This window comes from Lycorma delicatula, chromosome 4, assembly GCF_047948215.1.
Source record: "Lycorma delicatula isolate Av1 chromosome 4, ASM4794821v1, whole genome shotgun sequence".
NCBI classification, from domain to species: Eukaryota; Metazoa; Arthropoda; class Insecta; order Hemiptera; family Fulgoridae; genus Lycorma; species Lycorma delicatula.
This window is the reverse complement of record NC_134458.1, coordinates 72,542,082-72,557,343: the sequence shown is the minus strand read 5'-3', so window position 1 is coordinate 72,557,343 and position 15,262 is coordinate 72,542,082. Positions and strand designations below refer to the sequence as shown.

Genomic DNA, 15,262 nt, shown 5'->3' with positions numbered 1-15,262 from the left:
ATGCTCGTACGCCCCATTTAGTATTATCGTGCTTCCCATAGGGGGCGTGCATCCTACAGATTGAAAAATACTGGAGTAGGAGGTCTATAAATATTTTTTTCTGGACCCTAATTTTTTTTTATCATTCATAATATTTAAAAATTCAGTTTAATTTCTAGGGTCCCTAATGAGTTGTCAAGAAAGAAAATAAATTGATTGTCAGTAAACAAAAACTGTACTGATAACCAATTTTACGATATTTTAGATGCTTAAGGCAGATGGGTTATTTTTAAAACATTTGCAGAAAAATTGCTTGATAAAAAAACAAAAATTGTAAAAAATTCTTCTGAAGGCTGAATTTTATTATTTGACAACAAAATATTATATTATACAAAGTATTATATTACTTAATTTAAAAGTGATTAAATTAAATTCACCTTGCCATTCTAATAACGAATAAAATTGTATAAATATATGGTGAAGTATTTAGATTAAGAAATCTACAATTTATTTAAGTAATTATGGTTTTTTAATAGAAATATGACATGTATTAAGGTCCACAATTCAATATTCTCATATATTTTTTAATTTTTAGACCAACGTTATTTTTTTGTTGACTGCTGTTTAGTTACTGGTTTGTATATCTCCTATCGTTCCCGCTATCTTATTTGTAATCACGATGATCGCGCACTCTACGCTATTTAAACTACAATTGTTCGCTGTATGCTATCGCCTCCGACGACATAAGCGGGAACTAATGCAGTGAAACAAAATATTTGCTGATCACGAAAGCTGGCTTTCAGTGTTGTGTTACTCTTTATTCTTGAATTTGAAATCTTTGTCGTTCAGTACATTATCGCGTGTAAAAAAATTACGTTCAACGAGAGCAGATTATTACATTTTTGTGATCAGTAAAATAAGTTCTATTTATTGTCTAAATCATCCTTGGCAGAAGAATCTATTTTCGTAGGCCGAAGTCCACCTGAGGAGAAGCCAACACTAGGCTGCAAAACGTGTTCTGAATAGTAAGGTAAATAAAATTCTGTCACGTATCTCATTATAAATGATTAGTTTTATTACTTTAATTTTTATGGGTTATCAAACTTACGTATTTGCATGAAAAACATGCTCCAACGGTTTCACTACAAAAGAGTTGCATTATTTTAAAGGTTATAACTGCAGCTGAATACATGCATTGTTAACGTTCGTTGTGTGTGTTTCGATTTTAAAAGAGTAAACATAAATTTATGTTTATTTTTTCTTTATCTTGTTTTCGCTGAAAATCACGGATAAGTATAACAATTTTATCGAATAGATTTCAGAGTTTCAAACAGTTTCCTTAAAAATTTTATTGTTTGGTTGCTTTGTTGGGACCATCGGCTTTGTTATAATTAAAATTGTTATTGTTTATGAAAATTAACACTTTAAATGTAATGGCGATTTTCTATACAGATATGTAGAAAAAGAGAACTGATATGTCTTTAATTGTTCATCCGTTAATTTTTACGTATAAAATTGTTTGTTCTTTTATAAATACTGTACTGGGCATGGTACATTTCTAGTGTTCTGAGCGGTTTTTTAATTACTTAAAACGCTAGTTTTATCTCTGTTATTTTCGCGGTATTCTCTTTCGCTTTTATAAAATTAAAATTGTTGGATTCAGTCGTATGTCTAGTGCATACAATTTGGTGGAATGGTTAGGAAATCTAAAAGCTGATTCTTGATCAAATTGTATTTAAAATTTTAATGTCTTTTTTCTGCGTTTTTGTTAATAGTGTTAAGAATAAATAATATAATTAACGCATTTAATTTTGTATTAGTATATAGGGTATTTCATTTATAGCTTATTAAATTGATCCAATTAGTTCTGACTCAGTTGTTACCCATTTTTGCTACTTAATTTCATTTCAGTTCCCTACTTAAAAGTAGTAATGTATTTTAGAATTTAGTGGTTAAACTTATTTGTGTAGTTTATATTATATTAAATTTATTTTATGTGCTGTTTGTTGTTTATTTATGGGATTTTTTGTTTATCATTGTTTTTATTTAAAGAAAATAAACCAACAGGACTGTGCTTCTGTTTTTGTTACTGTTCAGTTGTTAATGACGATTTTCTTTATAATCTATATTTATCATAACCTAATGGGTTAAAATGTGCATTATGTTTAACTTTAATTGATGATCATGAACTATATAATATGCCATTTTTAAAAATATATAACATATAAAAAAATATAAACTGGTGTTTGAGGTATTATTTGTAAAATAAAGTTGAGGGTTATGTATTTTTGTCCATAATTTTGTAATTTTAATAAGCGTCTGTTTATTTTATTACATAAAATTAATATAAAAACTGCTTTACTTTGTTTAAGTTGTATGCTTTTTTTTTAAAAAAAAAAACTATTAAAAGTAAATAATTATTTCTGGTTGTTCAGCATTATTAATGGCTGTTAAGTATTTAAATATAATTTTATTATATTCATTTTGTGTGTGTGCATGTATATATATATTTGTTTTTATTTCATTCCAATTATAAATAGTAAATATCTAATTCTGCACTTACATTTAATTCTTTTAAAATTAATTATATTAAAAATTCCCTTTTGAAGAAATAGAAATCTCTGCGAAATTACTTATTGAAGATACAAAAAAAAACAGTAATTGCAGAAAATTAATTATTTTTAATAAATAAATATATCATGCTGCTAGCATGCAATCTCTTAAACTATTTAATAAAATAATGTACTTACCTACAAGGACCTACCCAAGGACTTAATACCTTATGAATGTAATTAAGCCTTAGAAACATAAAAATTAAATTTTACTTATGATAAATTGAAATTTAATAACTGTCAAATTCTCATATTTAAATAATAATTTCATTCATTTATCAATAGTTACATGTAAAACAAGTGATTTAACGTGGAGGTACATTTTACCGATTTCTTGTGAGAGTTACTAAACGGTTGCGTTTTCCAAATTTATTTGCAGAAATATATAAATGTTAAAAATAAATCTGATTTTAAATATCGATGCATTAAATGAAATATTGTCCCTTGGATACGAATTTTCATTTTAATTACCATTTATGTAATAAATTCACGGTCCGTAATTTATTATTTTATTACAAATTGTTTAAACCGTCGCGTATTAATTTTTTTTTGTATTCGTTTAGATTTTTGTTGCTGGCGGTCCCAGCTTCGAATTCAGATTACTTTTAAATAAATTTTAGTGTCTGGTTTAAATGTGTTCATTATTTGTATTTAGTTAAATTGTAAACACTGTTTACAATCGGACTATCGGTTTGAGACAACTATTGGACTGCCCGTTTACGAGGCTGTATACGCGAATAAAAAAATATTTCTTTCCCGCGAAATCTTAACATCTTTATTCTATACTATAAACATATTCTATAACTTTACATCCATATTCTGTATTCCTAGAAATAAAGTCGGTTACAACTTCGTATAAGTTGAATAAATATTTTATTCAGATCAATATATAATTATATATTGATATATTATATCACGTCAGGAACGGGTAGATTTTTGTCGGTTTTGCGGTTTGATTCTTATTAAGTGATGGAAAAAAAAAATTACAAAGATATCAATTAATTATAATTGCTACGTAACTTAATAAATAACTAAATCGGTTTAAAATAAATTGAACAGTTTTAAAATCGTTAATTGAAAAATATTTTTGTGCACATTGAAAGATTTTAAGATACTATTTATTATTTTTAAATTCGTCGGCCGAGAGCACCAGTTTTTTTTTACGAAATATTTTAATTTAATTTGAAATAAATCGGTCATAAGTTCTTATAAACTTGAAGGTAGAAGAGGAATGAAATAAAACAGGACGATTAAGAAGGTGATAAGAAGGTTCTTTTCTCGTAGTGCTAAATATTGGATTATATAAGCTGAAAGTAATTTTGTTATCTAGTTTGGCGAAGTGGATATTTTTTGGCGTCTTCATGTAAAAAAACTGATGAAATACCAAGTCGTTTTATGTATTCAATTGTTTTTAATCTGTTCATATTTAACAGTTTTTTCTAACAACGATTTGATAGCCCGTTTTTCATTTTCATTGTGTGAAAACTCGTTTTGACATTTTAAATATTTTATTTCAAATGGAAATATACATAGGATGATTATTTTAAAATAAGGCGAATTTAGCGAGTGATTACAACGTTTTTGTACTGTAATAAGGACGACTGCTACGTGCGTCGTACGGTTGTACCCGCGGAATTAAACGTAATAAAACCCTTTAGTCTCAGATTTACGAAGTGTAAAAATTTGTTTACATATTCCTTTTATGTAATTAAAAAAATATTTATTTATACAGTTTTTAAACTGTTTTTATTGCTATTATTTTTAAAACAAACTTTATTATAATAACTGATTATTTTCATATTTTAGATGATTTGAGATTTTGGGTTGAACTCGTAAAATAACTTTTTTAACGGAAAATTGATTTAATCGGTAGATTATAATAAACAGTTGATGGGTTTTTTATAGGTCTTCGGCGTAATTCTTATTTCATTTTTATTTTTTTAAGGAGGTGAACGTAGTAGCAATCTATCTTACAGAATATTGTATGTTTTTGGGACCTTTTCCGCTACAGGACTGCATGGCTTAAACGTTTTCCAATAATGAAATAAACGGTTTATGTTTTTAGTTTACATATCGCTTTTGTTATTAAATTGTATGAAATTTGTGTATTTAACGTTAATTAGACTAGGTTAGCGAGCGTAGGTTATGCTTGGTTTGGTTATGTTGATAAACCAACATGGTTTGAATCTGACCAAACATAACCTATGCTCGCTAACCTGGACTAATTAAATAATGTTTTGATTATTTAAAAAATAAATTCAATAATTACTGCTTACAGCCTAGTTGTTATTTTAATACCTGACTGCTATAGAAAAACTTTTAGTCGTGCAGTCCTGTAGTGGAAAAGATTCAGTTTTTGTTGCTTGTATATCAATCTACCGTTTTTCGAAGTAGAAACATTTTAACCGCGAAAATATCGTTTTTCAACATCTTATTTCTACTAGTTTCTTTTTTTTATTTTTTTTTACGCGGTGAGGATTGTTAAGTGTTTTAAGTAAAGAATAAGAAAAGCAGTTGATGCAAATACTTTTGTTTGAATACTTTTTTAATCGTTAAAGAGTGGAAATTTATGTAAAATGTTGTTTTGTTAATACACCTATAATTTTTTGTTTTAATAGTTAATAACCTCTAAGCCGTCCATCCGGGTCAAACTTCACAGTACATTCTTAATAATCAAAAAGGATAAGAGAATTAATGAATGTGAATTTTTATTTACTTGTTTGATGTAACGCCGAGGTTTTTTCCCAGTATTCTGAATAATAATTCGGGCCGATATCAAAAAATTTCATAACGAGAAGATTTCTGGCTGTAAATAATTTTTGCTAACGAGGTGTAGATGAAATGTAGCGAAAAGATGGAATTTATTTTTTTATGAAAGAATTTTTTCAAATCTGGCGATCCGTTCATAAATCGCTAACTTATTAAATCTCAGCATTCAAAAAATTAGCTCCGTTCGAGCGAGACGTGTACCTTTGACATATGATGAATATTTTTAAGCATCCCTTGCTTTTTAAACGAAGTGGGTCAAGTACGATATGAAAAGTTAATGTTAGTCGTTAACGACGGCCGAATGTAAGAGATCTGAATCCCTTTAATTACATCCAGTAATGAAATACTTTTCTGATATTCATTTAAGTCGATTATATAAGTTACTACGGGTCTTAAAAGTTAGTACGCGGTCTTAAAATAAGACCGCTATAGACTGAATACTATGGAAACGTGCCGCATTTTTACGAATAAAATGAAGAAATGAAAACGTTAATTAAATTATATTCTGTATTTAAGTCGGCAGAAGTTTACATATTTACCATATTTTTATAAAAAATGTTTGAAATGAGCGCGATGCATAGCGATGCACTGTTGTGCTCGAGGGTTCACATCGATAGTCACCTAATGCAAAGTGTGTGTCAGTGCCGTCGATTCCTTGTTGAATGTGCGTCTTTAGTTCATCGATAATGTGTGGATTCGATTCGTAAACTTTATTCTTCAAATAGCCCGAAGGAAAAAATCCCAACCAAACAAATAGCTAGACGAACCTTCTAGCTTAGCGAACTGTCAGCTCTCTGATGACAGTTCGTTCTTCTTTAAAAACTGCTCGAACGCGTGCTAATGAATCGTTTGATGTGTGACAGTTGCTCCGTCTTGTCGGAGCCGTACTCTTTATCACGATCTGTAGGCTGAAGAAGAAAAGGAGGAAGAAGAATGAAGATCATCCCGGTACCTCGGACTGGATTCCGACCTGACCGAATTCAGTCGAGATGCAGTAATGAAGACAGCCCGAGTGGAGAAAGTTTCCTAACTTTATCTCACCGACCATCTATCCTCAATCATACAATTACGTCACCGCCAGCACATGCGACTCTTTCCGGAAAGAGGAGGGCATTGTATCCTCCAAACATTAGGGCCCCCGAAGCCCGCATTCCTGTTAGGCCAGAAGGATCTAGCACAGGACTTAAGGGAACGGACTGAAGGGGAATCACACCGGGAGAACGAAGCTCTTACGCGGCTAATCTCCCAAGGTCAGCCCCGGTCATACAATTTCTTCAGGTCTAAAGGATCGGAACGCAGTAAATAATTCCGTCCATAAATATAACCGTCACTAAATAAATAACTACCCGCCCGTTAAAAGAAAGATACAGCAGCAAGGGATTTTTATCTAGGTTCTGCGTGTAAGGAGATACATAATTCTCCCGCTATCCTTGCGTTCCGTTCCGTTCCGTATCGCGATCTGTTAATTGAGCGTAAAATTCTTCGAAAATTGTACGGTACATTTCTGGATTGACAATCCGGTCAAAAAATATTTGGCTTGCTTTACAATTACCAGAAACAGCACACCGTATACCGATTTTCTCATCGGGAAGCAGATGTGAAAGGTCCGGCGAGGATTTTTGGCATCCGATACCTGCTGTTGTGGGAATTAACACGCCCAGACAAATGAAGCCGTGGCTCTACTGACATGAAATGCAGCATCGGATCTACTTCTCCATCGGTAATATTTTCGAGAAGAACCGATCTCGTTGTACGCAATTTTTTAATCGATCCGTGTTTGTTACTTTGCTGGAATACTAGAATTCGGAAATTTATTCGCAAATATTTGACGCGTTTCTTAAATGGATCCAGAATGCACATAATCTTCCGCTGTAGCAACTCTTTCCTCGATGGAATAAAGGATTTTAGAAAAACAACTGGAAAAACGAAACTATACTGCACTGAAACTTGAACAGTTTACAACTGATAAGAGTAGACGAGAGTGGTAACATACAGAACTAATAGTGGTGCTAGTAGTAGCAGCAGCGTTAAAGTTTGCTCTGGATAACTGCAATTCGAGCCGGCTTGGTTTGGTTCTATGTTGCTCCCTCTGTATGACAAAATTGTATACGTAAATTAATTAATTTAGTTTTTTGTTACCGTTCTACTGTGTGTATATAGGTACCGTGCTTTTCTCTCTCTCTCTCTCTCTCTCTCTCTCTGTATGTGTATATATATATATATATATATATATATATATATATATATATATATAGGGTGGTCGAACTAGGGGATGAAAGGGGCTGTTGCTCCCTCGATATTTATTTACATCTGGTCTTTATTATAGTTAGCCTCTATCTGTATTGCAGTTTATTACTTTTGTTCTTTAAAAAAAAATCTTAAAAGTAATTAATCGATGAATGATCTCTGTTCCCTGACGGCTTCTTTTTTTGTAGTCGTGTTATTGTTCATAATATCGGGTTAACATTCCTTACTGAATAATGGAGGTGTCATTTAATGCATCGTGTTAACAGAAAACGTACATTAATTTGTTACTTTACTTTATTTGTGCCTTAGTTGTGGCGCATGAGTTGTAATGGAATAATCAAAGTTGCTTTCCCTGAGAGTAATTATGTTCGTTATATAGCCGATCCCTTTGATGAACAGAGTGAAGATGTCGCTTTTAGGGCTGAATATTAGTTTAATTTCAGTGGGCTTGCCCTGCTGAAATTCATAATTGTGTTTGGCTCGTTGAAGAAGGAAACGGGAAACCGCGTCGTTTTTAATTTTCCGTTGTAAGGATGCCGTGGAATAGTTGTTAGTTTTAAGAATTGCATATTATTCGTGATAGGTCGCCGATAATCGTTAGGTTGCTATACCAAACGCGCATTCATCTTTTTTATGTGTACGCTTCCCCCTTGCTCCTTCTGAAAGGTCCTTGATTCGATATTTTATCTTCGTTTATATAACATTTAAAATATATCGATATTTAGAATATCAAAGAGTTTCAGAGGTAGCGGTTTATTTCATTACTCGACACAACAAATCACATTTATTTAATTAAGAACTATTTCTACGTACAAAAAATTCATTTATAATTACTGCATAGGGAAAATTTCTCTATGGAAACACACCACTAGATTGTCGGTCGACGGGTTTTATTATAGTGTGTTGCTAATTGAAGGTAATATAGTATTAGTAAATCGGTGGGCATACCTTTGGGAAGGGATTTTTATTAAAAAGATACTTTTAATTAAAACAGCTGAGAAGTTAGTTACGGGTGTAGAAAATTAAGACTAAGTCAAACTTAAAATTGAATGTTCGGTGTTAAAATCTTTGCATGCATGCGTTTGTGAAATCCCTAGAATTTTCTTTAAAAAAAATAATAAGTTTTAGAAGTCCATGCATAACTAGTTTGCGACGATATTAATTCGTCATACTATAGCTATTTTTCCCCTCTATTTGTATGAATGATGGTTTTGTTTATGTTGAACGAAGATCGATGTAAAAAATTTTCACGAGTGCAAGAAGACTGTTTCACTAGTTTAAATGATTCTTTTTTTGCCTCAAAAAACTTTTTTAAACGTCATATGTTTGATATAATCAATATTTAAAAAAATTATTTTGTGTCGTGCACTTTAATCAGGTTGGTTTGTTTACAGATTTTATCCTAGACTACTTATATAATCTGTGTAATCTTTACTACTGAAAGTTAAACAAATGAGAATGTTACAATACGTTTAAATATTGTTGCTGATATTCAGGTTTTTTAATATTTCCTAAACAACGTTTTCGTAAAAAAATCTATAGAGCTTTATTGGTCTGTGTAGTTTTTCCTTAAATCTAAACCAAAAGTAGTGTAAGTTTGACGCGACTCCTGATTTCAACGCCTTTCGATTTTATTATAAAACCAAAGTAAAACGTTAATTTTTTTTTCATTCGTAAAAATTCTGTATCTCTGTTGCAGAACAAATTTTTAAATTTCCCTATTCAAGAACTAAATTTGAATTTTACATGATTTAAAATTTCTGAAAATCGTTTGCATTACCATATAAAATAAGTTATATTAAGCTGTTATTTCTATCTTAAACTCGTTAAGAAGTTTTGGGTTGGTCCGAGTATAGAATCGAGACGTTATAACATTGCGAAGTAGTTTTTTTTTATTATTGGATATTCAAAATTATTATTTTTTTAATTAGTTGAAATTTGGGGAATATTGTATTTTTCTTTGTCCAAAAACCTACGAGTAAACTTTGTTTACACCTTCGTACGACACATCCAAATCCTGGAATTCTAATTCGGTATTGAAATCTACTAGCAGTTTTTATATATAGTGTCCCACGACGAAGAAACAGAGAAACTTTCAGTACATGTTCTACTAGTGAAAATAATGAAAAAAGGTTCATATAAACATAGGTTTGGAAACTTTGTTTTCGAGTTACGACTAGCGAAAGATTTCGTCCGGATTTCAGCTCTTCTAATAAAAAGAAGCCCTACTGTAATTTTTGGGACCCAAATTAAGGGGTAGTTGATGGTTTCTTATGTAATTTGTGCCGGGAAATAGTTTAAAACAGGTCCCAGAACTGTAACTCCAGTAGTTTAATATATCCGACGTAAAACAAAATTCGGCATGGAAAAACAATTTTTTTTTTTGGGTTTGTTTTACAATAGCTGTGTTAAATGACTAATAAATGCGGAAGATTTAGTAACGAAACTAGTAGAGAATTTAATTCTCAGAAAATTAATGTAAATACAGGTGATGAAAATTAAATAAAAACTTTTAAAAATAGGTTTTTTATTTTGAAGCAAAACAGGCTTTATATATACATTTTTTTTTTGTATTTGCTTGCATTTGATAACGTCCTATTGACTCTTTTCGCAGGATCAGGTATGAAGAATGCAGTACTCCAGTGCTTCGTAAATAATATCTAAGTAAAGTGTTTTACAGGACAAAATTATAATACTTTATACAATATTTACTGTTTTCCACTTTTTTAACTAAAATGAGTGTGAACGATTGAATTTTATAATGGAATAGAAACTAGTGAGCTCATTTCTATTAACGATCTGTTTACCGATTAGAGTATTCTCCTATTTAAAAATTACGCTTAGCAGTATCGAACCAAAAATAGATGAGACACATATTTCACTCATCGGTGGTGGTAAAATTCTTCCTGAATTCCTGCGGAGCTTTGTTGTAGTTATGTCGGTTGTTTTGTGTTATAACAAATCGGAGCGGAATTCTGTCAGTTGATTAAAAGCAATACTTATTTCGCCAGTTTTAAATTACGTTATTAATTAAGAAAATCGTGGTTGGTTCATCATCGGTGCATGTGAATACAATATAAAAAGTCAAATGAATAATGAATAAAATAACAGACGAAATAAACTGTAGTTCTTACCGGATTAGTACCGAAAGCGCGCGCCCCTTTATGAGAATTATTCCTTAGATCCCATATACTTGAGTAATCTTAACGAGTTAGTATCGCATGCTGTTAACCACATCCTTTGGGTAGGATAACATAGAGAAATGAATCCTGTATCCGAAAATTTTCTTGCGAAGTTAGTGTGTGAACTGGACAGTAGTAAAAAAAATCGTATGTTTTAAATACATAAAATTGTAGTTTTATTTATAGTGGGTTTTTTAACTCGTTAAAAATTATGCAGAAGTACAACTGAGAAAAAAATCAAAATTTTTAGTCAAAAATTATGGTTCCCAGCTGACCTCCTTGACCGAATGATGTTTTTATCATCAAAATGATGTGTGATGTTTTTACCATCACAATGATGATAATGTAATTACTAAATCAACATTTTTTAGTAAACTAACTTTGAGTCCATTTGATCGATATCCTTGCTCGGTAGCTACCTCTCATAACATTTTTAATAACAATCGCAACTTGAAAAAGATAAAGTGTCTGAAATAATAAACTTTTTTTGAAATTCTTAAGTCGGTCACACGGGAATTTTTTTTTTTAATTCCCATGTTTACCTACATTAATATTATATCTTATTCAGGTAGCTTATAGATTTCTAGTAAACAAACTGCGCGTCTGAGTGTTCAGGCGGCCGATTCACAAGCATCTCCTGTAAATCCTGATGCATTTAAAGAAACTACGCGACGTTAATATTTAATAACCACGCGCTATTATATTTTAAATTTAAATGAATTAAGACATGTTATTTGAGTTTTTAAGAGTTGTGAAATCGTCGATTGTCCACAAACAGTAAAATTTCACTTATAGCTTAGATTAAATTATGATAATAAACAAATAATAATTTCCGTTCAGTTTCTGTCATCCAATTGGAAAAAAATTCGTAGTTGTGTCAGTATCGAGATACAACGGGAGGCTCAATTTTGTTTTCTATTATATTATACGATTCCCAATAATTTGGTTCAGTAGTATTCGTAACATGTTTTATACAGTTTTTCCATTCCTGCTGGCCTGTTTTATCGATGGCTTTTAAGCACAAATTTTTTACACCTTAAAATTATTTTTTTAATACGCGAAAGCCTGTGCAATAATAGGACTTTAAGTTTACGCTCTTCAAAAATCACTCCGTTTGAACTAAGTCACATTTTGACATTCTTTTTCCAAGACGCGACTGGAATTCTTTCCTTTTCACACGAATGATAACGGGCGTTGTCTAAGACAATAACAGAATTATCTTCCAGACAAGGTAACACATCGTTCAACAATTTCTCAGTAAAAAAATTTCGTTTACTTTTTTACGATCGCGTTTTTATCGAAGTCATTAACTTTTTATTCAATTGATCTGCGGAGTTTTTTTTTTTTTTTTTTTTAGGTAACCGTATTTCATCAGTAGATTCATACTCGCGGATCACATTGTACACACTGAAGCAGTACGACTTCCACTTATCTTAGCAGTTTATTAACGATATCCGAAATCAACGCCGTTAGATTACTGTGTAATTCGTTTTTGTAAGCATTTAAAATGGTGTGTTTTTCCGCACGACTTAAGGGCATTTTTCGTGGGCTTTTTCTCAGAGGGATATCAGTAATCCTGCACCATTATCAGTTGAATCGGTATCAGATATGGTATCAAAATGATGGTGTAACTTAAGATTTACAGATACAAATCTAGGAAAACACTACACATTCCAGTAAACTTAAAAAAAATTGCATTATACTTTAAATAATACAATAATAAATAAATAACAGAAACACCCAAATTGAACACGAGAACAAAAGAGTGATCATATGAAAAGATCGAGTGTTTTAATAGAATTGAGAAGACATAATGTTATATAAACGTTTGATTTCATTGACTAATATGTGATAATTTAATTATACGGTGACTATATATGAATAATGATAATATTTTTCTATATAGATATGGCCGCGTTGTGAATCGGCAGGTACACAAGGACGTGACTAAACAGAATAATGACGAACTTGCACAAAGGCAGCGTTTGTTTATTCTTCAGTCTACAGCTAACTGAATACAGTATAGATACAGTTAGTACCGTAATGCTCTCTTGTCCGATGGGGTCAAAATTCAGGCCAAGGCTGGGATATGTGTATATATATGTATAGTCTCAAATATTTGTGCCAAATTTCAGCGTTTTTAGTCAACAAGATTTAGTGATACGCAAAATCTGTTTAGAAATAATATTGAATGTCCGCATCCCTGAATCCGATCGACTTAAAATTTAAAAAAGTTTTTTTTAAAAATTACTTCCATCGTATTCAGTTTCCTGCGACTACCTTACAAAGTCAAAAATTGTAGATAATGAAAAATTACCCCTCCCTTATTTTAATTTTCCCCAGAATGTAATACTATCATTGTCCCATATATAGAAATGTTTTGAAGTCATTTTCGAAGATTTTATGTCGAGTCAGTCCGGAGATATTTATCAAAATACAGATCAGCACGTACATCTTTCGGAAATTTCTGACTTCTTTTTTTATTTTGGGCTGATGAGGTCTTGAAACGTCGAAATCTAAAAACCCCGACACCCAAAAGTTTAATGTTATAGTTTCCTTTTATTGCTATTCCGCTGCAGCAGCGATAGAGCTATACTTGGGAAAGTAATAAAAATATTTTTCAAAAAGGATATTTAAAATTCTATCTGTCGCTCCTAAAAATTTGTTGCTAAACCTTTTCCTGGATTTTAAAGATCATACAAATGGTTTTGCAATTGTGTTTACGCTATTTTTAAAAGATATCAAAAAATGTTTCCTATAAAAGGTGTTAATGTTTTTTTAAACTAATAAATGATTTTCTCGAACATTATTAAATTACGATAGTAATAAATAATTAATTAATAATAAATAAATATTATTTGTTTTTAATTTTTATTTGTATGTAAAGTGCATAACGAGTAATTAAACGGTAAAAAAACCTTTTTCCTTCGGTAAGAGTAGGATCCTCTCCAAAAGGAGCTCCGACCCTTAATCTTGACTATATCAATGAATTGTTCCCTTCCCAACAGAAAGAGCGTCTGCATCCCTCCCTCTTCTAGTCAACGGATTCTAAATCCCTGTTAATTAATTAATTGTTAATTCATTTTCTTATTAAATAGGTGTATCTACATTTCATTTTAGCATATTTCAGATGCGTATAGCTGTTTAAGTTTTGTTACAGATAAATTCAGTAATTTAGAAGAAAATCTCGAATCGGTTTTTGCGTCTTAACATTAAAGGAAATATATTTGAATAAATGTCAGTCGCTTATCTTTTTATCTGTAGTTAGCGGGTATCATATTTAAACTTTTTTCCTTGTTACCCTGTTATATCGATAGTTGGAGAAGGATAGTGTTTTTTCGATTTGAAGGAAAAATATTCATATATATATATATATAACAGTGTCCAACAAAGAAACTGAGAAACTTTCAGAACATGTTCTGGAGGTGAAAATAATGAAAAAAGGTTCAGTATAAACATAGGTCTGGAAACGCTTTGTTTTCGAGTTACGGCTACCTAAAGATTTCGCCCAGATTTCAGCTATTCTAATAAAAAGAAGCCCTACTTATTTTTTTGGACCCAAATTAAGGAGTAAAGTTGGTGTTTCTTGTGTAATTTGAGCTGGGAAATAGGAAAAACAAAAATAGGATTACAGAAAGAATAGTACGATTTTCTGTCTATTTTTCGTCTGTTTTGCTTCAGTAAAAAACCGATCATTAAACGATTTTTATTTACTTTTTATCAGCTGTATTTACATTAATTTTCTCAGAATTAAATTCTTTATAAGTTTTGTTACTAAATCTTCCGTATTTATTAGTCATTTAACAAAGCTATTACACTACAAACCTAAAAAAAGCTTGTTTTTCTACACTGAATTTTGCGTTTATGTCGGATGTCGTAAAAACAAGTTTTTTTAGGTTTGTAGTGCAATAGCTTTGTTAAATGACTAATAAATACAGAAGATTTAGTATGTTTTACGTCGGATATATTAAACTACTGGAGTTACAGTTCTTATTTCCCAGCTCAAATTACATAAGAAACCATCAACTTTATTCCTTAATTTGAGTCTAAAAAATTATAGTAGGGCTTCTTTTTATTAAAATATCTGAAATCCGGGTAAAATCTTTAGCTAGCTGTAACTCGAAAACAAAGCGTTTCCATGTGTATGTTTATGTGAACCTTTTTCATTATTTTCACGGGTAAAACATGACCTGAAAGTTTCTCCGTTTCTGCGAGGGACACTATGTACAATAGTAAATGTGGACGGGTTCGCCATTTTTTTATACTCCTCAAGTGGAGTATTCAATAAAACAGTTTCTTAATTAGCGTAATTCAAATAAAAATAAAATTTACGATAGGATACTGAATCATTATTACTTAAGCAAGTTATAAAGTTATCATTTAATAAAAATAACGATGAAAACTTAAATAATTAGAAATAAAGTTGAAGGGATCAAAAATACTATAGAAAAGGTATTTAGATTGAATCCCTGA

At 30.9% G+C, this 15,262-nt stretch overlaps 1 protein-coding gene across 9 annotated transcripts in view; it reads left to right on the top strand.

Moving 5' to 3' along the window:
- The first annotated feature begins 747 nt into the window (after positions 1–747).
- Positions 748–15,262, top strand: part of LOC142323550 (uncharacterized) — a 316,556-nt gene continuing 302,041 nt past the window's right edge. For all 9 annotated transcript variants that reach the window (XR_012756124.1, XR_012756123.1, XM_075363328.1 and 6 more), the window contains exon 1: positions 748–1,009. The gene's annotated coding sequence lies outside the window, so the exon portion shown is untranslated. The remainder of the gene's footprint in view (positions 1,010–15,262) is intronic.